The sequence below is a fragment of the Oratosquilla oratoria genome, chromosome 43, assembly GCF_046742065.1.
Source record: "Oratosquilla oratoria isolate Oo_2021 chromosome 43, ASM4674206v1, whole genome shotgun sequence".
Taxonomy (NCBI): domain Eukaryota; kingdom Metazoa; phylum Arthropoda; class Malacostraca; order Stomatopoda; family Squillidae; genus Oratosquilla; species Oratosquilla oratoria.
This window is the reverse complement of record NC_134819.1, coordinates 21503581-21529459: the sequence shown is the minus strand read 5'-3', so window position 1 is coordinate 21529459 and position 25879 is coordinate 21503581.

Below are 25879 nucleotides of genomic sequence, written 5' to 3'. Positions count from 1 at the left end.
CTCCCCCTCTTCTTCTTCCTCCTACTCCCCCTCTTCTTCTTCCTCCTCCTCCCCCTCTTCTTCTTCCTCCTCCTCCCCCTCTTCTTCCTCCTCCTCCTCCCCCTCTTCTTCCTCCTCCTCCTCCCCCTCTTCTTCTTCCTCCTCCTCCTCCTTCCTCCTCATCACCCTCCTTGGGTTTTTGCATTTTCAAACTTGGTTCATCACATCACCACCACCGTTACCAACGCACCATCATCATCATCATCACCATCACCACAGTATTATAATTACCATTACCCCCATTACTACCGTCCTTGTTCATCACCCAGGTTCCATTGTCACTATCGTTGTCATCACCTCCGAAGCGAAACCTCGACTGCAGTATTATTCTGTGTTTGCCACTTCCGCCACCACTTACGCCGTCGTCGTCTCTTTCGAGAACTCCACCCAGAACCGTGCAAGCACAGCAAGCACGTCGACGTCATCACGGCCTTCATCACTCTCGGTATAGATATTATCATTATTATTATTATCATTATTATTATTATTATTATTATTATTTTTTTTTTTTTTTTTTTTGCCTGTAACGCCTCTTCCTTTTATTGTCATCACCGACACCGCCGTTTCCACTGTCATCGTCGTGGGTGTCATCATTATATCATCATTATCATTATCACATCATCAGCATCACGATTATCATCGTTGTCATCATAACCCTCATATATTCAACTCGAACCCCAACTCCGTTATTATCGTCATCATCATTGTCGTCGTCATCATCATCATCATCATCATCATCGTCATCATCGTCGTCCTCATCGTCGTTGTCATCGTCTTCGTCGTCCATGCATACCTCTACCCCAACCCACTCCATAATCATGATCATCATCATCATCATCATCAGTCATCATCAGTCATCATCATCGTCATCATCACAACCTTTTTCCTTTAGTTCCAACACCTTACCATCACCATCACCATCATCGTCCGTGGCGTTCTTTCCCATACTTGAGTTCGGGTCCCACAGGGTCGTGACTGCCTTGCCTTGACCTTTATCTTGACCTTTGTTGAGCTTCCAGGCTTCCCCCACCCTCACCCAAACACCCCCCCCCCAGCACCCCAACATCCCCCCTCCCCCACCCCATCCTATCCTCATCATAGACTGCATTGTAAAACCATCCACCATCTTTGGATGGTACCTTGCTATGTTATTATTCTGTAATACACGTATTGTGCGGTTTTCTTTTGACTCTGCATCTCATATTCCTTGTTTGGAATCTTGTTATTTTGTTTTCGTTACGTTTGGCTCTCCTTGAGGTGAGTGACTTCATAGTCCGTAAAAGTTTTCCTAAAGCTGGGTGAGCGACTACGCAGTTCCCATTTTCCTTTTTCTTGTTTTCCTTTTCTTTATTCCTCCCCTTGGCTTTCTCCCTCCCTCCCTCCCTCCCTCCCCACCGTCCATCTCACCCCCCAAACCTGCCATGCACTAGCTAATGCATCTGTAAAGATTCTCTCCAAAGCGTGTGTGGTGCTTGAGCCTGTCTTAAAGGATTATCTCCATCCTACGTTTTCTCAATATGTGTGTGTGTATGTATGTGTGTGTGTGTATGTGTGTGTGTGTGTGTGTGTGTGTATTTACCTAGTTGTATTATACGGGAAGGGGAGCTATGCTCGTGGTGACCCGTTTCTGTATCTCTCAAGATCAAGTTTGTTCTTAAATTGTTGTATTGTGTTCGCACACACTATTTCTTCATCCAGTTTGTTCCATACATCTATCACTCTATGTGGGAAGCTGTTCTTTTTCAGGTCTCTTCTGTAGTTATCCTTTTTGAGTTTCATTGCATGTTCTCTTGTTTTTCCTCTGTCCCGTTTTTTTTGTGCGTGTGTGTGTGTGTGTGTGTGTGTGTGTGTGTGTGTGTGTGTGTGTGTGTGTGAGCAACAACTGCAACGGCGTTGGCTACGCGTTTCTGTCTCTCGACTTCCTTCTTCCTCTCTCACCTTTCGTCCTTCAGAAGTCCCCACCAACCTCTTATCATCATCGCCCTCCTCTTCCTCCTCCTCCTCTTCCTTCTCTTCCTCCTCCTCTTCCTCTCCCTCCACCATATCTCCTGCTCTTGATCTTTTGTTTCAATGTTTACCTTTTTTCGATTCCGTTCCGTTTCAAACTTCAATAAAGGACCTTACATAGCTGAATGGTTTACCGGAATTTGAGTACTTCGGGATCGATCATATATTTAGGGTCGCTACACTCGGGCTACATGTGACGTCCAGAAGAATCATCAGATGCAATCCACTAATATTTCATCTGGAGGAGCTCTGGGATGATACACGGACTCCGAAGTATACGGTGAGACTCTTCAATCGATTCAAAGTGCTTGACGCCTCTGAGGACCACAAAGAACTGTGGGGCATCTTTAAACATGAAATTCAGAGACCCGCCGAGGATTGGCTCGAAACGACAGAGTAAATCTGTCTTGAGAATGGATAAGAGGAATTATGTCACAGGAATCATTGAGAATTTCATGTCTATTTACCGAGCTCTTATGAAACTCTGCCGCAAATATGTGACCAAGGCTCGCCAGCTACCCAAGCGGCTGATGGGGTAGATATTATCAGACATGGATGAGTGTATAGTTCGATGAGTCGATTACCTGGCAGACTCTCCGAGCGACCAGTCTCCCCTGGTTCATCTTCGGGTGACAGTTGCCGGGCCATCGAAATATGAAACTCCGTCCCTTTCTTAGTAAGCTAAGTGAGGTGAACTCAAGATGTGGTGCTGGCATCAACAACGTCATTGCTGAGTTTCCGAAAGCCGGAGGCGAGACCATGGTCCATAGATTGTATGTCGTGTTTTGCGCCTTGGCAGTCTAGTACCACTCCCCTGATTGGAAAAATGGGCTGGTAGTCTCCATTTGCAAAAGGAAAGGGAAGCGGTAGGTCTTTGGCGATTACCGCAGTATTGCGCTGTTCATTGTGCCGGGCAAGGTGCTCACCCATCTGTTGCTGGCATGGATTCGTTCTCGTCTGCTACAGTTCCAGAGGTCTGAGGGGCCTAGATTCACGTCCCGTAAGTCAACAACTGATTGGATCCTAGCAATTCGTGTTCTTGTGGAGTTCCGGCGTGTGTTTCAGTAGGAGTTGGTGGCAATCTATGCTTATCCCAAGAAGGCGTTTGGGTAAAAGAGTAAGTGAATGATGGGGGGGGGGGTTATGATCTACGGGTCCGTGGGATTCCAGCAAGGATTATGGGCGTGAAATCTGGAATATACTCCAGGACAACAGAGTGCCATGGAGGAGCCGTGTCCGTTTTCTGTTCGTTCTGGAGTGAGGCAGGGGTGCATCCTTGGTCCACCGTTTTTCAGCGCTTGCTTGGACTGGATATTGGGACAGTGTTGCCTATCAATGTCGTTCCGGAGGATCCACTTGTAACACCAAGGACACCGGCTTTGTCTTTGCCGATGATGCTGTATTTCTTGCGGAGTCGTTAGAAGATCTTGTCGAAGGTCTCGAATTGCTGCAAAGAGAGTTGAGACCCCTAGGATTCCAGATCTCCTGGATCAAGACCAAAGTCTAGGCGTTTGGGCGATTACTGGATAATACAGTATCATACCTGTACATATGGCGAGAACATCAAGGTATTGGAAAGCTTCAACTACTTATGTAGTGTAGTGCATAACAGTTGTGAGTCCTATTAGAAAGTCCTTCGCTGGATTAGTGTGGCCCATTGTGTTATGGACTCGTTCGGCCAGAGTATATGGCGTTGTTATACCCGTTGCATTGAGAAATGGCCGTTAGGGCGGAGCACTGGGAGTCCCCCTGTGGTGCCACATATAATTATTTCATAATTTTATTTTATTTTATAATTCTATTTTATGATTTTATAATGTTGCCACATATAATTATATTATAATTTTTTGTCACACACCACCACTGAAGTAAAAATCAAAGCAATGTTTTCTATACAAAGGTTTCGTTTCCTCGAGTCTAGACATGGCATATGAGGAAGAGAGAGCGACGTTGCCGCTACATCTAATCTCTGGCCCCGCCCCCCTCACACTGCATTCAGAAAACATTACATCAACACGCACGTTCTCGCCATGGATGCCCATGTGTGGCAACACCGGGAAATCTCCTAGCCACGCCTTAGCGGTCATTTCTCGTTGCGCTGACTATAGTGTTTATCCAGAAGGACCAAGAGCTGGATCTTCAAGTCGCATAAGCTTACTGTGTCACTGGACGGTTATGAGACATAAACACTGAATCCTAACTTGAAGAGGTATCTGGACCTCTTTGATACTAAGTGTCTTCAGAGTATTATGGGGTATAAGAACATAAGAATGAAGGAGACTGCAAGAGACCATAAGGCCTAAACTAGGGAGTTCCACGTCTATTACCACCTGTCATCCCCTTCCATAAAAATGTCTTAACCGTTTCTTAAAACAACCGATAGTTTCAGCTCTCACTAACTACGTGGTTACTAAGTCTATTCCATTCGTTAACCACCCTATTAGTAAACCAGTTTTTTCCTATTTCCTTCTTAAATCTAAATTTGTCCAATTTAAATCCATTACTGCGAGTCCTAGTCTGTTGTCTTAATATGATGACCTTGTTTGCGTAACTTTGTTTCAAACCAGAGGTGGCTCAGTCATTGTCAGTTTCGGTTATGTGGGCATGTGATACACTTCTGTGATGTTGAATCCTCAAAGAAAGGGACAAAAAGGTGCAACCACAGAAGTCAGTGGCGGTGAGCATGTGATAGATTTTTTTATTTTCTTCCTTTCCGAGTTCATAAATCCATTGCCACATTACTTCGAGTCATTTCTCATATATCATTCTACACCGAATTATCAATCTTCCTTGCCTATTTAATGTTTTTGCTTCACGTTCATCACTTGTCCCCACCTCAAAGCCTTCTGTAACTGGTTTTATTTCTTTTATTTATTTATCTATTGTATTATTTTTTCGTTTTCCTGCCCACTACCCCCCGTTTTCTTCGTCCCATTCTCTCCTTGGATGTCGTCTTCCCATTCTTCTTTAGGCGTTTTCTTCCCAAGTTTCTCATCTTCACCCCGCCTCTCTCCTCATCCCTTCTTCCCGTTTTCTTTCTCTAACGTCTTTATCTAAATCTTACTCTTGTCCGCATCCCCTTCCCAGCCAATTTCACCCTAGGAGTTTCCCATTCTCTTATCTGGCCAAATTATTCCCATTTTCGTCCCAGCCATTCCCTCGTCCCATTTTCTTTTGGCGCCACCTCGGCGTTCAGATCTTAGCTGTGGAATCTTTGCACATGGTTGCACAAATTGTCCTCAGTGACGCGGTACCAAGTGTGTATTGCAGGTCTGGTGAGAGAGAGAGAGAGAGAGAGAGAGAGAGAGAGAGAGAGAGATGGATCCTATCGCGGAAGTCGACTTGGCTGCACCAGTTAAACAAGTGGGCTGGTCGTCCATGTGACTCTGAAGTACTGAAGGGAAACTCATTCATGAAATATGAATAAACGAACTAAACGGGGATAGCGCGTAGATATTGTGTGTGATTCGCCATAGTCTTGGACCACGTGTTGGACTCGTGATCGACAGCTATTTCCCTCCCGGAAGAGAGCTCAGAGCTCATATATGACCGATCTATGGGTAATGCTGTGGCCTTACACGCACATACACCCACACCATACTCCCCGCCCACGAGATTTGGAGTAACGACTCGCAGTGATACTGAAATTATTTCAGCCCTAGGCGGGATTTGAATCCAGACCGCCGTAGTGACGGTCTGAAACTCTAACCACTGTGTGTGCGTGTGCGTGTGTGTGTGTGTGTGTGTGTGTGTGTGTGTGTGTGTGTGTGTACTTGATCATCGAGATAAGGTAGGTAGTAATGTATGATGCACCAATAGTAGCTTAGATTAGGTAATCTGATATACCATATGTAGGCACTAGATCAAATGGTTAACACCTTCCGTAACGGATGGCACGTTCTCCTTTACTCTGTAATAAGCCAAGCTATTTTATTAATCTCTGTGTGGTCTAGGATAGAGTGCGATGGACAGCAGCAGACACCTCGGCCACTAGCCCGGCCGCGTTCCAAAGGGCAGAGCCCGGGAGCCGGGAGTGGCTGAGTTGTGCCCAGGGCATGTAACGTGGTGGAATGTTTGTTTGACAAACGACGAAAAACTACGATTCCGTTGAATCCACCTCGCTCGAGAATTTTATTCTATTTGGAATTACGGATAATGAAGATCATCTACCGGTTGGAGATGTAGAAGCAAGGCCACTATGCGATCGCCGCGTGGAGGATTCGTTATTGGTACAAACACCCCCGCGTATGAGGAGACATTGACAGCATTAAGTTTTTATGCAGTTTGGGGACGTTAGTGACACCCTTACGGACCAGAGTCGCACAGTACTCCTTTATGACTGGCTCCACCCATAACCTTCTAACCTTCTTTGTCATCTCCGTAAAACGTCTCCATTGCATCGGGATACTTTCTCTAAGGATAGAAACGCTGGTTAACTTCGATAAATGACCAAATATTCCTCCAACTGAGAAAATTTCCCTGGCAGTTGCAAGAATAAACGAGTCGAATACTGGCACCAAAGGGTTGATCGAGATAAATGTTATCCTTTGACGTCTGCCATAGGCTTTCCTCAACCCAATATAAAAGTACTGAAAAATATGCTCTGTTTGATCTTTTAAGAAAGAAATGTTATTAGTCATTTGGACAAGAAGCCCATTTCGAAGCCTCTGGGGACCTCAAGAGACCCAAGGAGCCCGCTTTGAAGCTTCTGGGGACCTCAAAGAGACGCAAGGAACCCAGTTCGAAGCTTCTGGGGACCTCAAGAGACCCAAAAAGCCCGCTTCGAAGATTCTGAGGACCTTTAGACGCAAGGAGCCTACTTCGAAGCTTCTGAGGACCTCAAGAGGCACAAGGAGCCCGCTTCGAAGCTTCTGAGGAACTTGAGACCCAAGGAGCCTACTTCGAAGCTTCTGAGGACCTCAAGAGACCCAAGAAGCCCGCTTCGAAGATTCTGAGGACCTTGAGACGCATGGAGCCTACTTCGAAGCTTCTGGGGACCTCAAGAGACCCAAGAAGCCCGCTTCGAAGATTCTGAGGACCTTGAGACGCAAGGAGCCTACTTCAAAGCTTCTGGGGACCTCAAGAGACCGAAGGAGCCCGCTTCGAAGATTCTGAGGACCTTGAGACCCAAGGAGCCTACTTCGAAGCTTCTGAGGACCTCAAGAGACCCAAGAAGCCCGCTTCGAAGATTCTGAGGACCTTGAGACACAAGGAGCCTACTTCGAAGCTTCTGAGGACCTCAAGAGACCCAAGGAGCCCGCTTCAAAGCCTCTGGGGACCTCAAGAAACCCAAGGAACCTGGTTTGAGGACCCCTGTCCTAGGACTAAAATCACTTTTACTCAGCTGAAGAGTTCCGCAGGAGAGTAATGATTCCTTTTTGTTGATTGCTCTGATTGGTTTGTTTCTGTGGTGTCTTCACAGGAGCTGGACGATGAAGTCTGGACTCAGGTTGTATAGTGAGTGGAAGAACGCGTCAAGGAGTTGGAAAAGGGAAGTTGAAGGCAATTAGGCAAAGGACGGGACGCTACACCGACGTTAACCTTCTCAAGTCCAGATTTCCCTCCAGCTGAATAAAATCTTCTAACGGCAGATTGAATAAGCATACAAAGATAGGTCCCCATGAGGTTAAACCCTTTCACTGATCATATTTTGAGTTGAAGAAGGAACCTCAGTAACTGTAAAAAGGGAAACCAGTCGTGCAGAATTCATCAAGCTTGATTCAGGGGGAGTGGGAAAAATACCGACACCTCCACCTATATTACCGTCCTTCTCTTTCACTACCTCCCACGCTTGCCTCCCCCTCTCTCTCACTCTCTCTCTCTCTCTCTCTCTCTCTCTCTCTCTCTCTCTCTCTCTCTCTCTCTCTCTCTCTCTCTCTCTCTAAACTCTCTTATTTTTCATACAATTCCTCCCATGACCTTTCAGTGATTACTTTTCATTCGCCGTTCTACTCTTGTTCCTCCTCTCCTCTCTTCCGCACTCAGCTTCCCTTTCGTTTCCTTTCCCTTTTCCCTCTCTTTCCACCCCTCCTCCTCTTCTCTCATTCCTCTCTCCTCTCCCTGTCCCACATACCCTCATTCCTCTCTCCTCTCCCTGTCCCACATACCCTCCCTCTCCTTTCACCGCGGCATTCCGGAGGGGAGCAAACACGTGAACATTTCCAAAAAGTGTCGTGAAGCAACGAACGGGAACGGAGTAAGTGGCGGAGGATCATTGTCCGAGGAACGCGTGGGTGTAGAAAACGGGCGAGGACAGGTCGTCGCCGAAGAGGCGGAGAGAAACCCAGTGATTAGACTTGATGATGGCTCTCGTCCCCCGCGTGGAAATCACGGACACAGAAACGTGGGGGAAGAACGGGGAGAATGTTTCCCTCCTTTGTATTTTACAGTCCAGAGTTCCTGATTTCAGCTGAAGAGAATCGTCGGGCTGCGGACAGAGTAAACGCAAACAGTAGAGTTAGGTACTGAAAGGATTATCGAAGGTGTCACAGACGAAGAAGAAGCCCGTGGATCTATCGGAGTGGAAGTCACTTTCCAGAAAATCCCCGAGGCTGGTCAAAGAAGGGTGAACGTCGTCTTGAAGAACTCGCTCCCACAGTGAAGCAAAAGAACCTTCCATAAAAGATCTCAAAATAAGTTCCAGAAGAGATATTGGGACACGTCTTGAAAATCAGAATGAATTCTTAAACGACTAAGAGTCTTTCCAGAATACACCGACCTTTTCAAGAAGAGAGAATCCCCAGGCTCATTCCAGAATACCAGAGGAATGGATTCTTAAACGACTCAGAATCTTTCCAGAATACACCGATCTTTTCAAGAAGAGAGAATCCCCAGGTTCATTCCAGAATACCAGAGGAATGGATTCTTAAACGACTCAGAATCTTTCCAGAATACACCGACCTTTTCAAGAAGAGAGAATCCCCAGGCTCATTCCAGAATACTAGAGGAATGAATTCTTAAACGACTCAGAATCTTTCCAGAATACACCGATCTTTTCAAGAAGAGAGAATCCCCAGGCTCATTCCAGAATACCAGAGGAATGAATTCTTAAACGACTCAGAATCTTTCCAGAATACAAAGACCTTTTCAAGAAGAGAGAATCCCCAGGCTCATTCCAGAATACCAGAGGAATGGATTCTTAAACGACTCAGAATCTTTCCAGAATACACCGATCTTTTCAAGAAGAGAGAATCCCCAGGCTCATTCCAGAATACCAGAGGAATGAATTCTTAAACGACTCAGAATCTTTCCAGAATACACCGATCTTTTCAAGAAGAGAGAATCCCCAGGCTCATTCTAGAATACCAGAGGAATGAATTCTTAAACGACTCAGAATCTTTCCAGAATACACCGATCTTTTCAAGAAGGGAAAATCCCCAGGGTCATTCCAGAATACCAGAGGAATATTTTCCTTCAGTATCCACAGATATGTTCCAAAGATAGTTGTTCTAGAAGACCTCTGAACATCGGTATTCAACTGTGGCCACCGTTGTACAAGGGTAAACAGGAAAGAATCCAAAGAACAAACGCTTGATGGATGATTTGAGTCTCGATTAGTCGAAGCATTAGGGCACTGAGAAAGAGAGAGAGAGAGAGAAGATGATGTTGGTTAAACTAATGCCTCTCATTATGATATTTGTGTAGTTGATGATGGTGATAATGATATGACATTCCGGAAAGCAGATATTGTTGTATCGGAACTAAACCGTAGAACATAGGAATGAAGGAGACTGCAAGAGACCATAAGGCCTACATTAGGCAGTTCCATGTCTATGACCACCTGTCATCCCCATCCATAAAGTTGTTTGACCGTTTTTTAAAACAACCGATAGTTTCAACGCTCACTACATAGTTACTGAGTTTATTCCATTCGTTGACCACCCAATTAGTAAACCAATTCTTGCTTATTTCTTTCTTAAATCTTAGAAATTTCTCCCTGTGTATCCGAGGGTTGAAAGTTGAAGCAAGCAAATAGCGGGTGGAGCTGGGTGTGGTTAAGGAATGTGGAGGGAGTGGAGTGGATGGAAATAGACATTTTGCATTGTTAGAAATTGATGATAGAAAAGATTGAATCAAGAATAGCAAAGGAAAAGGTAATAGATTGAGAGGACCTGAGTGGTAAAGCGGCAGTGAGTAAAGGGACAGCCAGATGAATAAAGGGAGACCAAAGAGTATTTAGTTGAAGGATAAAGTCTTTGGGTGAGTAAATGCGTGAGTTGAGGAACTATTGAGTATGTGGTTGAGGGCGAAGGTGAGGGTGGAGGAAAAGGCAACAGAAGAGGAAACAGGATGGAGGAGGTTGAGGGAGGGAAGGAAAACCACACACATACACACACACACACACACACACACTCATACACACACAAATACACACACAAACGCACACACATGCACACAACACACAAACACACATATGCACACTACACACACACACACACACACACACACACACACACACACACACACACACACACACACACACACACACACACACATATATACATACACACATATGCACAACACACAACACACACACGCATGCACGTACACAAACACGCCCGCACACACACATATACATATACACACACAGACACACGTATACACACACACTTGCACACACACACACACACACACACACACACACACACACACACACACACACACACACACACACACACACACACACACACACACACACACACACACACACACACACACACACACACACACACACACACACACACACACACACACACAAACACACACACACAGAGCAAGCATGGCGTTTGACTTCGCCAAGGTGAACTAGAGGTTCTTGTCTTTGGTCCTGACGATGTTCCTTATTTTTTTCCTCTCTCTGCCGCCGCCGTCGCCCCCCCTGCCCCCTGCCCTCCGCTCCCCACGTCCTCCCTCCCCCCTCCCTCTTCCTCTACTCCCTCCCTCCCCTCACCCCCACCCTCCCCTTCTGCTGTTTCAGTCTCTACATATACCGCGGTGTCCCTTCAGTTCTTTCAAACTCTTTTTCTCTCTCCGTTCTTCATTAACTCCAGCTCTCTTCTCTCTCTCTTCCTCCTACTCTTTTACGTTCTGTTCCTCTCTTCCTCTTTGTCCACCTCCTCCTCCTTCTCCCCTCTCTTCTCCTCCTTTTCCATCTCTCTTCCTCCTCCTCTTTCACGTTCTCTTCGTTCCTCTCTTTCTCGTTGTCCACCCCATCCTCCTCCTCCTCCTCCTCCCTGACCCCTCTCTTGGCCTCGTCTTCCCTCGCCCTCTCCTTCCCTTTCATGTTCTTTTCCTTCCTCTCTTCCTCCTTGTCCTCCTCCTCCTCCCCTCTCTTCTCCTCCTTTTCCCTCTCTTCCTTCTTCTCTTTCACATTTTCTCTTCCTTCTTCTCTTCCTCCTTGTCCTCCTCCTCCTCCTCCTCCTCCCCTGCACTCTCTTCTCCTCTTCCTCCTCCTCCTCCCTCTCCCCTCTCTTCTCCTCTTCCCCCTCCTCTTCCTGTTCTTCCACTTTTTCCTTCACCTCTTCCTCCTTGTCCTCCTCCTCCTCCCTCTCCCCTCCCCTCTATTGTCTTCCTCTTTCTGAACAACTCGAAGTCGCTTTGAGTGTCACTGTGGTCATTTGCGGGCCCGAGGTCGATCCCCAATCGAAGTCCTTTGGAATCGTTCCTTCTTGGTGGCACCAGTCAGGCCACAGGCAGTTTGTGTGCAAAAATTCGTTCTTTGTGTCTGATTATCATTATTATTATTATTATTATTATTATTATTATTATTATTATTATTATTATTATGATTATCGTTATACTTACTATAATAATTATTATTATCATTATTATCACTGTTATTATTTTGATTATTATTGTTATTAATATTATTCTCTTTATTATTGTGGACAGGATGCAGGGATGACCCGTCATCCAGGACGTGCCAAGATGAGAGGGAGGGAGGAGGGTGGAGGGGAGTGGAGTATGTAGGGGATGGAATGGGTGGGAGTGGTTTCTATGCCACTTTCTTTTTCGCTACCCCCCACCTCCCCCGTGTAAGGGACAAAAATCCTATGGCATATGTATTATTATTATTATTATTATTATTGTTTTATTATTATTATTATTATTATTATTGTTGTTGTTTTTATTATTATTATCATTATTATTGTTATTATTATTGTTATTATTATTATTATTATTATTATTATTATTATTATTATTATTATTATTATTATTATCATTATTATTACTATATTAGATATTATTATCCCTAATGACTTAGTGGCTTCATGAATCCCTTCAGGAATAAATCTCCTGGTATAGCCAGAAAAAAATCTATAAAGTGCTTCATCGTACTCAAAGTCTGCACTCAAGTAACCTAACTTTGTCTCCCGTGGCGCGGCATTGGGCCGACAGAAGAATAAAATCGTCTCTTGTTTACACCAGAACAATATTTGTAAAGTACTTCATTGTAACGAGAGGGAAGGCTATTTTCTTCATTGACAGTGGTTTTTATTCGTTTGTATATACATATATATATATATATATATATATATATATATATATATATATATATATAATGTCATTAATTTATTTTATTTTCAGTCAATTCACTCATTGTCTAGCCAGTCTCTCGAAATGCGCACGACGACATTCAAGCCGCATTCGGATCGAATCCTGTGGTTTTAGTCAGAACAAAATCTCTAAAGTGTAATGTGCAGCTGAAAGGATTAGTTGGGATTAAATCCCTATATGAAATAATAAGGCATATAGCGAGCTAATCGTATCCCAGTGTGTCGAAAGCGCTCACCTCCCGAAGTCAGGTCACCATTCCTTGACCTTGATCTGGTATTTAGAGGAAGACCTGGGGCAACGTGTTCTCATCTATATGGAAAGTAATGGTCAGTCAATCCCTTGGCTACGGTAGTATTCTCTAAACTGCCTGTGGGGCCAGCTAAAGTAAATCTGTGTATGTGTATATATCTCTATTTATAGCGCAATCGGTTAAGTCACTAACACTTGTCACGTGTTAGCCTGGGTTCGAGTCCTTGGCCGTACTACGTTTCAATTTCTGCATGTTGGCCTCCGTGAGTCTCTCTCGGTGTTGATGGCTTAGAATTAAAGTGTATTGGGGTTTATAAAAATGTGTATCTGGTCTCTGGGACCCATTCAGTGTCGTACAATATATATATATATATATATATATATATATATATATATATACACAATACACATACACATGTTTATGACGTCACCGTACAGTAAAGGGTTGGCCTTTACTCATTCGTTTTCGTGATCTCTCAGTTGATGGGAAAAATTAATTGACGTTAGCCAAAAGGAAATATATAAACCCGTCACTCTAGTGAAGGAGTTAAGTCAATGCACAAATGCGGCCCCGTGCATGACGCCAACAAAGTCTGCAGACAAAGGCGAAGTGCAAAAAGAGGGACCCTGCACCTCACCTTGCAGCGTTCCTTCCAGCCTGACCTTCTCCCAGCACTGTACCTCCTGAACTTGGGCCTCCTGAGGCAAGCAGTTGCTATGTCTGCCTCTTGTCTTGACGCCGCGAACAGTTGTTGTTGTTTTGTTCCCTAGACTGTCTGTCCGAGCAGTCCCGTCTCCCCAAGAAATACCACAGCCGAAACTGGGTTTTCCCACAAATCCATTATAGAGTGTATGTTGTGTTGTTTGCGTGCGTGATTGTGTATAATGCAGGTGGCACCGATCCCCAAGAGGAACTACGTCTGCCTTGGGGAGTCCCGCCGCGAACAGTTGCCACCACCGGCTCCTCAAAGATCCGAAGGCCGCTTCACGCTGGGGACGATTCGCGTCAATTGTTGTGAGTTCGTTTTAAGTAGAAACAATTTCGGTGACGATCTTTTTTTTTTTTTCCGATCTCCAAATGTCTTTTCTCTAATAAGAAGATGAATGACGAACTAGAGAAGTTAAACTTATACGAATATGAGACACGCTTGAAATGTTGTTAAGGAAGTCTAGAACACTCAAAGGCGTTTGCGGACAGGTCGTGATAGTCCAGAATTTAAGCTGGGTGGAGACGGTGAGACAGCAGTGTCGGATATTCCTGTTTAATGTGATATTAGCTATTTGTACTCGCTATTTACACATATTATTTACTGTTTGCTGAGTAATCTCCGGGTTGGGTATCCGACCCTACCGCTATACACTTTTATAAATACATCGTGAAGCCGATACTAACTGTTCAAACCAGTGCAGCTGCACCCACTCAGGTAACCACGCCCACCAAGGCAAGCAAAACCAGCCTCCCCTTGTCTAACTTCCAGCCTCTTATTAAACTCTAAAACTCCAATGCGTCCAGATGACTCCAAGACATCATTCTCTTAAGGCAGTCACGAATTTTGTAGCGTAGAGTACCCGGAATTGGGTACAGAAAGCATCTTGAGCCATTTAATTTTCCGAAAATTAAAAAACGGGGCAAAAATAAAAGGATTCCGGCGATTCTTTGTTTTCGGTAACACAATACGGGTGCCAAATGAAATTCCAGCGAACTAACTTCCTATCCAGTTTTCCAGGCCCGGATTTTGCGCGGCGTTTTTTTTTTACTGAGCCAAGAAACCGGAGAGAAATTACAAGGATTTTTTTTTTTTTTTTTTTTTTTTTTTTTGCACCTGTGCTGGAAACGAAATTTGAAATTTTGAATTCCACCACTCTGAACTCAAGTCATATGAGTTTCTCCTTTGAGGCTATATTGTTTGAGCCTCCCTTCTTGTTTTGTAGACCTGTTTCCTAACCAGCTGGAAGTCACTTTATCACAGAACTAAACGGCTTTACGGCATACAATAATTATTGGTCATTACTCGTTTCGTTCCGAGTTACCCATTGAAGACCATCTCGGGAAACTGTGTACAACCAATAAAAGGTTCATCCTCAAATAGTGTTTACTCTGAGACCAAATGCGTTACAGTGGCCTTCTTACCTTTTTACCTTCTTACCTTCTCACATTCTCACCTTACCTTCTCACCTTCTCACCTTCTCACCTTCTTACCTTCTTACCTTCTTACCTTCTCACCTTCTTACCTTTCACCTTACCTTCTTACCTTCATACCATCCGCCTGGTAGGATTATCTCCTGTAGGCCAGTTGTCCTCGTTTCCTAAGATTTCCTCGAATCGCCAAATGCGTTACATTTTGTCACCGCATCTAAAAGATTCACACTATCATTCTGAAATGTAGTCTTCTCTCTGTCTGTCTCTCTCTCTGTCTTTGTCTCTCTCTCTCTCTCTCTCTCTTTCTCGTAGAGAGTGTCCGTTTGTTCACCTTTGCCCTTCTTGGAAGCCGCACCATCACTATCCTTGTGGCACACATACACACACACCTTAGTTAAGTCATCATTATTCAGTGTCTAGCAGGATCTGGTGGTTCACCGGTTCTCCTTGGCCTCGACTCCTTCGGCGCGGCTGTTGACTTCACGCTGAGCTGTGCGCAAGAACCTGCAATGCAAGCGAGCCAGACTCTTCGCGAAGAGGGCGCCAAAATCGCGCGTTGTTCTCGCGGGAATGTGGCGAAGGTTGGCAGGTTTTGATATTGTCTCCTTGTATATGTATGTACTGTTCCGTCGCCTCGCCCGGGCGAATTCCGAATGATAGGTATTGTTTTTGGTTGGGATTATCACATTATGACGAAATGGATCGGGTAAAAAGGTCAAAGCCAAGTTCAAGATCTTTGAAGATGGCTTTTGTCAGAAATCATCTGTTAATTCAACTTACGATGATCTTTATCTGATTCCCCAGTTAAGGATATACAACAGTGAAACATCCATGGACCTTGAGTGTTTCCATAAGTTCAAACTCAAAGTCACAAATACTTAGAGGATTTTTCAAACTTTTGCAAATAAAGAAATATCTAAGTACATAAGAAGTCGTACACGAGCTTTCGCTTAATTTAGACTCTTTGACTTGGAGTGACTTTGAAAGGTCAAACACAAGATCAGAATTTTAAAGTACCTCAACTCAAACACCGACTGTATTGTGTGTGTGTGTGCGTGTGCGTGTGTGTGCGTGCGCGTGTGTGTGCGTTTTTTACCAATGTAAAGGAAGGTTCACGTAGCGTCATATAACCTTTTACCTTGTCAGAACAATTCCCAACTTTAAGCTACACTCAAATAACTGATAAGAGGCGAACTTTATTGTGATTGGCACCTCTTAAGTATTTTGTTTCTGAGTGTCTTGCCGGAAACAAGTACGTAATTATTTGTAAGTCTTTTTTCATGCATATTTTATATAGAATGTACGAAAACAGTTCAACTATATATAGCTATAAGCTCCACCGCAAGTACTCGAACCTTTGCCTTAGCGACTGCCAATGTTCGATTTCTTGCGTTGAAACTTATTACCATTTGTCACAATGACATACATATAGCCATAAACTTCACATTGCGTATGTCAAGGGGGTACATTGAACCTGCAAGAGAATTAAGAATGGACTGAATGGGATTTGTTATTGTTATTGAGGAGCTCGCCGTGACAGTGAAAGAGGGAACCGATGGCCAGCCTCTCCGGGTACCGCCGGAGGTCTTCCACCTCAGACATGTGGAAGTGGGCGAATAAAAGCGGAAGGGTAAATGTTTCCTCTTTCCATGAAGAGCCTACAAGTTAAGATAAGCAGTTGGAAACGTACGAAAAAGTACGAAGCACGCGTATATATTTACACTTAAAATTTGTTGTTGTTGTTGTTGTTGCTGTGACGGTGAAACGAACACATGAATATAAGATTAGACTCATGTTCCTCGTTGCAGCAGAGGAGATTACTAAAAAAAGAATAAAAGAAACGATATCGGCGTTTGGCAATCGTGGCCTGTTTCTCGGCATTGCGTGCTAAAAAGGCACATCATCATCCCGTCTCTGGTAAACAAGACCAATTCTGAAGCGGCTTCTCTTCTCTGAAATGTGTTACGAAACGTATTAATATAGATCATGTCCCTGTGCTACACTTCACGGCCGTGCCATTGCACACAAGTCCTGGAACCGTATCTTAAAAAAAAAATGAAGAACAAAATTGAAAGTGTGATAAGATAAAATTAATTCTATTTCGTCTAGAAACTTTGCATTGTTGCCATCTGTACTTTGGTTTCATATATAAAAATGCTTATGATAAATAGATAATAGATAGATATATGATAAAGGTCCATCGGTAATCAATGCTATTATTATATAGATATTAGAAATACTTTTATCATATGTGCGTGAACCGAGAATGTGCCTCTATCATAGCTTCAGGAGCATGACTCGATGGCGCAGTGATAGAGTTCCCGGTCGCCACTACGGCGGTCCGGATTCGAATCCTACCCAAGGCTGGAATAATTTCAGTATCGCTGCGCTACGAGTCGTTACTCTAACTCTCGTGAGTGGGGAGTTGGATGTGTGTATGCATGAAAGGTCACAGCATTACCCATAGATCGGTCTCATATATATGAGCTCCGAGTTTAATGAATGTGCCAAATTCTGTCTCTTTTGTCTGCCTGTCTCGCGAAAATAGTCGACAGTGAGCACATCTAGAATATGCGAATTGACAAGAAGTGACACTAGACTTAGACATTTTAAAGTTCGATATATATATATATATTTTATATATATATATATATATATATATATATATATATATATTTTTTTTTTTTTTTTTTTTTTTTTTTTTTTTAATCATTCTCTAATGCGACAGTCGTGCGAGGCCCGGGCGGAACCATTTGACTGCCACCGAGGTTGCACATTTATTCATAATGTCTCGAAAGAGAAGTTCGCAGACGATGTAATTTTTGTACACAAAAAGTACGTTTATTTTCGCTAGATTCTGTCGAGAGAAGGACTTCTAATTTTGCAAATACTCTGCAGACAGAGAATATTTTATGATTAACGTCAATAGTACATTCAGTATTCAAGAGTGAAATTGTGACATTAAGAATTATTTTTAACCTTTAAAAGTGATCATTGTTTAGCGACAACACCACTGCTGCATATTCCAATATAGGGCGGATTAAGTTTACGATCATTTTCTTCAAAGTGTCTTTGACCATGTAATGCAATGCTACTTTTATGATTCTCAGTAGATTATCAATTTCTCCAGTGATCCTTTTGATTTGTGTTTCAGGTGACAAATACTTCGTTCGTTATCATCACTTCCCTTGTTTTTTTTGTAATTTAATCATTATCCATTCTATGTGTGTGTGTGTGTGTGTGTGTGTGTGTGTGTGTGTGTGTGTGTGAATGCATGCGTTCGCGTATGTGCGTGGTTGTTTGTTTCTGTGTGTGTATGTGTGTGTGTGTGTGTGTGTATGTGTGTGTGTGTGTGTGTGTGTGTGTGTGTGTGTGTGTGATTCACCATGGTCTTGGATCACGTGTTGGACTCGTGATCGACAGCTATTTCCCTCCCGGAAGAGAGCTCAGAGTTCATATATGACCGATCTATGGGTAATGCTGTGACCTTACACGCAGACACACACACACCCATCTCCCTGCCCACGAGAGTTGGAGTAACGACTCGAAGCGCAGCGATACTGATATTATTTCAGCCCTGGGCGGGATTCGAACCAGGATCGCCGTAGTGGCTACCGGGAACTCTACCACTGCGCCATCGAATTGTGTGTGTGTGTGTGTGTGTGTGTGTGTGTGTGTGTGTGTAAATACTGGGTAGATAGTGTTTGGTATATCTATGTATATATAGTATATGTGTGTATTCGCAAATAATCCCTTTATGTTTGTAATCATATTACGATATGTTTAATCAATTACTCGAATATACTTAGCATTCATTGCAGTGGGAACATGCCTTTATATTTCTAGATAAATTGTGCATATTCATGTCATCATGAAGAGTTAATGGTAATTGTATTCACGTACACACACACACACACACACACACACACACACACACACACACACACACACACACACACACACACAGTGTATATGTGTGTGTGTAGTTATTTATACATACGAAATAAGACCAATAGAATATTATTTTTTAAATGTATAACGATTTCTTTCCAGAAATAATTGAAACTGAAACTAATGCATCAAATTATCGTATACGTTACTGATACAAGAAACCTGATACTCGGCTCATATATAAATGTCTTCACCATAGACAAGGTTTTGTTACAAGATATTTTACCGTGGTCATTCCTCTCGTTCTATATGTAATTCTCTTCCTCCTCCTCCTATATCTCCTCCTCCATCTCTTCCTTCTCCTCTTCCTCCTCCTTCATATCCATCTCTTCCTCTTCCTCCTCCTCCTCCTCTTTCTTCTCTTCCTTCTCCTCCATCTTCTCTTCCTCCTCTTCCTCCTCCTCCAAATCTTCTTCCTCCTCCTCTTCTCCTTTTCTCTTCCTCCTCTTCCTCCTCCTCATAATCATAGCCTGATTCATCTTATCAACCATCACCATCCCATATCTCCCAATCCCCCCCTGTTTCCCTCCCATCCCCCCCTACAGCCCTTCCTCTCTCCCCCTTCCCGTCCCCCCAACGTTGTCCTTCACCTCTTCCTCTCGATGTCTCGCAGCTCCTCCAACCTCGAAATGTACCGTTCCTCGGCTCGAGTCTCCACCACAACTATCACAAGGTCTTTCCTCAGCGTCTGCACTAACACCCACGCCCCAACACGCCTCCTCTTCCTCCTACTCTTCCTCCTCCTCCTCCTCTTCCTTCTTTCCCTCTTACTCCTTCTTCTCCTCTTCTTCCTCCTCCTCTCCCTTCTCCTCATCCTCCTCTTCCTCCTCCTCTTCCTCCTCCTCTTCCTCCTTTTCCTCCTTCTCCTTCTCTTCCTCCTCCTCTCCCTTCTCCTCCTCCTCTTCTTCCTCCTTCTCCTCCTCCTCCTCCCTCCTTTCCCTCTTCGTTCCCTCCTATCCCTCCTCATCCTTTTCATCCTCTGTCTTTCCCTCTTCTCCCTATTCTCCGCCCTCTCTTCCTCTCCTTTCCTCTTTCCCTCCTCCTCCTCCTCCTCCTTTTCCTCCTTTTCCTCCTTTTCTTCAATCCCCCTCCTCTCCCTCCTCCCTCCTCTGCCTGTCCTCCTTCTCCTCCTCCTCCTCCCATTCTTCACTCCCCCTCCCGCCTCCTCTCTCTTCTCCCTCTCCTCCTTTTCCTCCTCCTCTTCCTCCTCCTCTTCCTCCTCCTCCTTTTCTTCACTCCCCTTCCCCCTCTCCTCATCTAGCACTAACTTGGTCAAGTGGCTCCGATATAGGAAGTCTGAAGCCCAGAAACTTCAAAAGCGATGACGAAGTCGGCGAGACGCCAAAACGCGTCTTCGCGGACGAGAGAGAGAGGGAGAGAGAGAGAGAGAGAGAGAGAGAGAGAGAGAGAGAGAGAGAGAGAGAGAGAGGAACCTTGACGCCCAGCATCGCAGACATCCAAGACTTCTTCTGATCCAAAACTCTCCAGATCGGCTACGGGGCTGCTTCAGCGTGAATCAGCCTCTGCGTCTTCGTAATACTTCACTTCTTGGAATTACAGTAGCTGGTATTGGTACTGTCAGAACAGTATCATACCGAAAAAGGGATTCTTTGCCATGGTAAAGGGCAGATATAAGGAAGAATAGAGGAACAGAAAGGCAGTAGATTTTTTTTTTTTTTTTTTTTTTTTTTTTTTAGATCAATCTCCAGTCACAATACAACGCTTCGTGCCCATGGTCCGTAGGGGTGCCGCTGAAGTTCCCGAAATACTGCCTGCACGAGACTTTTGTCGTCAGTACCCCCCCTCGAAAACGCATTTCTTCACTCCGAACCTTTCCGATGCGAACGGGTGCACGTGGTCGTAAAAAGGCTCGTTCACATCGTAAATTTACGATCCAGACGGCCCCCACAGCTCCTTAGAGGGTCATCAGCCACTGTGTTATAGTTAGAAGTGGAGGCAACTGTGCCTAACGACACTTAAACTGTCAAAAGAAAAACTTCACTAACCCACGGGACACCCAATGGAGACTAAGTGTGGCAGTTTTTGGTGATCGTACCGGTAGATAATGTTCCTGTGGGTCGATCGACCTCTGACCTTGTTTTTGGTGCCTGTGTCTTGTTTATGGAAGAAAAGGGGCTTTGCGTGTGTGTGTGTGATTCACCATGGTCTTTGATCACGTGCTGGACTTGTGATTAACAGTTATTACCCTCCCGAATGAGAGCTCAGAGCTCATATATGCACGATCTATGGGTAATGCTGTAATTTTGCGCGCGCGCACACACACACACACACACACACACACACACACACACACACACACACACACACACACACACACACACACACACACACACACACACACATGACTCCCCTTCCACTAGTGATAAAGTACCGGCTCGCAGCGCAGCGACACTGACAAATTTTCACCCCTGGGCGGAAGTTGAACTAGAGCCGCTGGGGTAGCGGTTGCGAACGCTACCACTGCGCCGTCGAGCCGTGTGTGTGAGTGTGTGTGTGTGTGTGTGTGTGTGTGTGCGTGCGAGCGAGAGAGACAGAGAGAGAGAGAGAGAGAGAGAGAGAGTGGGCTTGCATGTATGCCGGATATTTGCATATACCTTTGCATACAATACAAAGTATGTTCATGTGGGATGGAAGCCGGACCTTTCAAGGACTGATACCAATGTACCACAGGCCCTACGGTATGGAGTTACAATGCTACTGGAATGAATGAATGAAGGGTTCCTCGCGGGCTTAATATTTATGGACAAAAAAGGTCTTCCGCAATTTTGAGCGCTCAGCTCCACAGATCGTCAGAACGTCAGCGGCTATTCAATTGAACAAGAATTGTATCAGAGAGAAGATTACTCCAAAAATATTTATGGACAGTAATTATGGTGTCTGTGTTGTCAGTACTTGTTGGCAACCATGACCTCTCCTTTGCTTCCAGCATCGACCAAAACTTCCTTACTGGTCATCCGGGTCATTCGGGTCATTTCGGCATCAACCTGACGCGGTGATTATTAACCAAATTACCTTCAGATTTTTATTTCTTTGTGAATATTTATGTTCCAATAGTTCCTTGACCACTTCTTTCAGTGTTCCGCTCCGAAGCGAACAGAATTTAATTTTAACTCGAATGTAACATCAAAGGTCGGAGTAGGTTTATTTTTGTCCTGAGTCTCCGTATCTGAGGGTCATTTCTTATCTGAATAAAAGCGTCTGACACCTCCCAGACCTGAATCGGCTTTGAGGCGACGACAGAGAAGAACTGAAGACTCCAGACGGAAACGCTGCCGGAGGTGGAGGAGGGACTGGGCTGAGGGAGGAGGGACGTTCTGATGAGGTTTGTGATTCAAGGAGCAGCGCGTGGACGGAGACCCGAAGGACGTAGAGGCGACAGCGTACCGCGTCAAGTCGTACACCAATTTTTCTTATTTCAAAAGTTTGTGTACATCAATTTGATGCCAATGAATCTCGATTTTTTATTTTTGTATGACTACAATAACTCATGCACGTGTTACCCGTTTTTGTTATAAGACAACCATTATACAGAAAATTATTTTGAAGACTGGTAACAGCGTTACTTTTGCAGTTTTGATTGGAAGTGCATATCAACTCCTGAAAGCGACTGTACGGTGGTGCCCCCAACACACACACACACACACACACACACACACACACACACACACACACACACACACACACACACACACACACACACACACACACACACACACACACACATCGTTACCTTGACCTGCTCCCCTTCATTTCACAACCCTCCCCTTCCCCCTCCCGCCTCTCTCAGCTTCTGCCGGAACTAGGGAACACTGATTTTCGTGAACATGTTCTCTCACGGTCTGTGTACACACACACACACACACACACACACACACACACACACACACACACACACACACACACACACACACACACACACACACACACACACACACATAGATACATACATACACACACAGCTGTTATTTTCATATTGATTGTAATGTTGCAACTATTATTGTTAATCATATTTAGTATTATTATAGTTGTCATCATTTGTGTTATGAGACTTGTACCAGCTCCTGAAGTTTGTAGATTTTCAATTTTCGAATTGGAGTTATTGAATACACACACATACACACTCACTCACACACTCACACACACACACACACACACACACACACACACACACACACACACACACACACACACACACACACACACATATATATATATACACTCTCATACAGATATATATACACACACACACACACACACACACACACACACACACACACACACACACACACACACACACACACACACACACACACACACACACACACACACACACACACATGGGTTCCTCTACCAATTTCATCCCTTTCTCTATTCTTGCTGTTTCTGGTAATTCCGTGTTTGCCTGCTAGTCAATAACTATTTTGCTCTGTTCACATCTGTACTTCATGTTCTTCTTATTTATATATTTCCTTAGTCATTTCATTTCCTTTTATTCTAGTTTACGTTTCGAGCTTGTAGGGCTTCCTTAACAGCATCTCATAATGCAGTGTGTTCCTCCCAATTAACATGTCTCGTTTCGTCTAATAGTTATAGTAATAATCATCTGAAATCCGAGGCAACTCGGACTCCACCTCCCCCTCACCCTCCCCCTCCCCTTTCACCCTTCCTCTTCCCTTTCACCCTTCCCCTCCTCCTCCCTCTCCCCCATCACCCTTCTCTCACCCCCACCCACCCACCCCGACCCTGTACTCTACAGTCTGGTCAGATCAAAGAGATTATGGTTAACAGTGTCCGTCTTTGAGATACACGACCCTAGACATACGGTTCCCTTGAGTTTATGTGTACATGTCTGTGTGTTTGTGTGTGTGTACGTGTGTTTGTGTGTGTGTGTGTGTGTGTGTGTGCGCGTGTGTGTGTGACACCCGTCATGTGCAACGCAATGTAACCTTCAAAGAGCTCGATCCAACAAAATATCTGCGATCTTGTTTGCAAGAGTTTATTACACCTTTACCCCCTTCTCCCTCTCTCCCTCCCCCTCCCCCAGACCTCCACGTGAGAGGGAGAATGTTAGGGGGTGGGTGGATAAGGAGGGGGGGTAATGGGGAGATGTGGGGGGGATCTGGCTGGTGTCCAAAAACCACCACCCCCACCCCTCCATGGTGTTAGCTGTCTTCATCTTGGACTTTTTTTTTTTTTTTTTTTTTTTTTTTTTTTTTTAACCTCCAATCAGGAGGAGAAGGAGCAGAAAGAATCTTTTTCTTCCAGTCATTCTCGCTCGTGTCATGTCACCCCCCCCCGTCTCTCTTTATCTCTCTCTCTCTCTCTCTCTCTCTCTCTCTCTCTCACTCACTCTCTCCTCTCTCACTCACTCTATCTTTATCTCTTCATCTCTGTCTTTCTCTATCTTTATCTCTCTATCTTTATCTCTCTCCCTCTTTATCTATCACTCTATCTATCTCTTCCTCTCTATACCTATCTCTCACTCTTTCTATCATTATCTCTCTATATCTATCTTTATCTCTCTCTGTCTCTCTCTCTCTCTCTCTCTCTCTCTCTCTCTCTCTCTCTCTCTCTCTCTCTCTCTCTCTCTCTCTCCCCCTCTTATCTATCACTCTGGGAGGACTGGGAGTTGGGGTCTCTACTCTCCACCTGACGGATGCAGGTGAGGGGGGGTGGGGAGTATAGTGGTGGTGGGTACGGGGGGGAGGGGGAGGGGGAGGGGAGTGAAGGGAAGGTTAGGTTATCTATACTGTCTCCTTTATTGATGCAGGTAAGTCTCCAGACAGTGTTAGTTAAAAAAGGAGGAGGATAGGGGGAGGGGAGGTGAAGGTGGGGGGGGGAGTTCTGTTGTGGCGGGGGGGAGGGGAGGGAGGGGGGAGCATTCAGGATAGATAAGGAGATAAGGATCCTTGGGAAGGTGGGAGACCTAAAAGTGAGTGTTTTAGGGAAAATAGGGATGGAAGGGAGGAGGAGCAGGAGGTATTTGTATTAAGGTCCATTTACACGGTCAAACAGTTTGACAAACCCAGTTTGTCAGACAAGTGTTTGAAGTGATGTTTGACCGTGTGAGTGGGGTATTTGGTCGTCTAACACGTTTGTCGAACGTGTTTTACAACCAAATACCCTATTCACACGGTCAAACATCACTTCAAACACATGTTTGACAAACCGGGTTTGTCAAACTGTTTGCCCGTCTAAATGCCCCATTAGGGAAGGGGAACGCGAATGAAAGGAGGAGGAGAAGGTAATTATTTGGGTAAACGAAAGGGAAGGGGGAAGAAAGAACGCACGAGTTTGCAAGACAGGAAGTGGGCAAGGAGAAACGTCATAGCTCGTGCATGAATGGACGAAGGTCACTTACGTAGATGTCGCAATGTCGACCTTTGAGGCTTCCAATAAAGCCAAGCTCAAGATCCGAGTGGCTTTAAATAGTCGATACTGGTGAATCCAAACTTAATCTGGTCATCTATTAGGCTCAAGTTTAATTAAAACTCGTGGTGATTGCACCCGTGTGTTTGTGTGTGATTCACCACCATGGGCTTGGACCACGTGTCGGACTCGTGATCGACAGCTATTTCCCTTTCGGAAGAGAGCTCAGAGCTCATATGACCGATCTGTGGGTAATACTGTGACCTTACATGCATTCATACCCCCAACTACCCGCCCACGAGAGTTAGAGTAACGACTCGCATCGCAGCGATACTGAAATTGTTTCAGCCCTGGGCGGGATTCCAACCCGGACCGTCGTAGTGGCGACTGGGAAGTCTAACCACTTCGCCATCGAGTCGTGTGGGTGTGGGTGAGTGGGTGGGTGTTTGTGTGTGTTTCTGTGTAAATCTAAGTGAGTTTTAGAGGTCAGAGTTTAAAGTCCTGAACAAGACTTTAATGTGTTTTGAACTCTCAAAATGCTCTGGG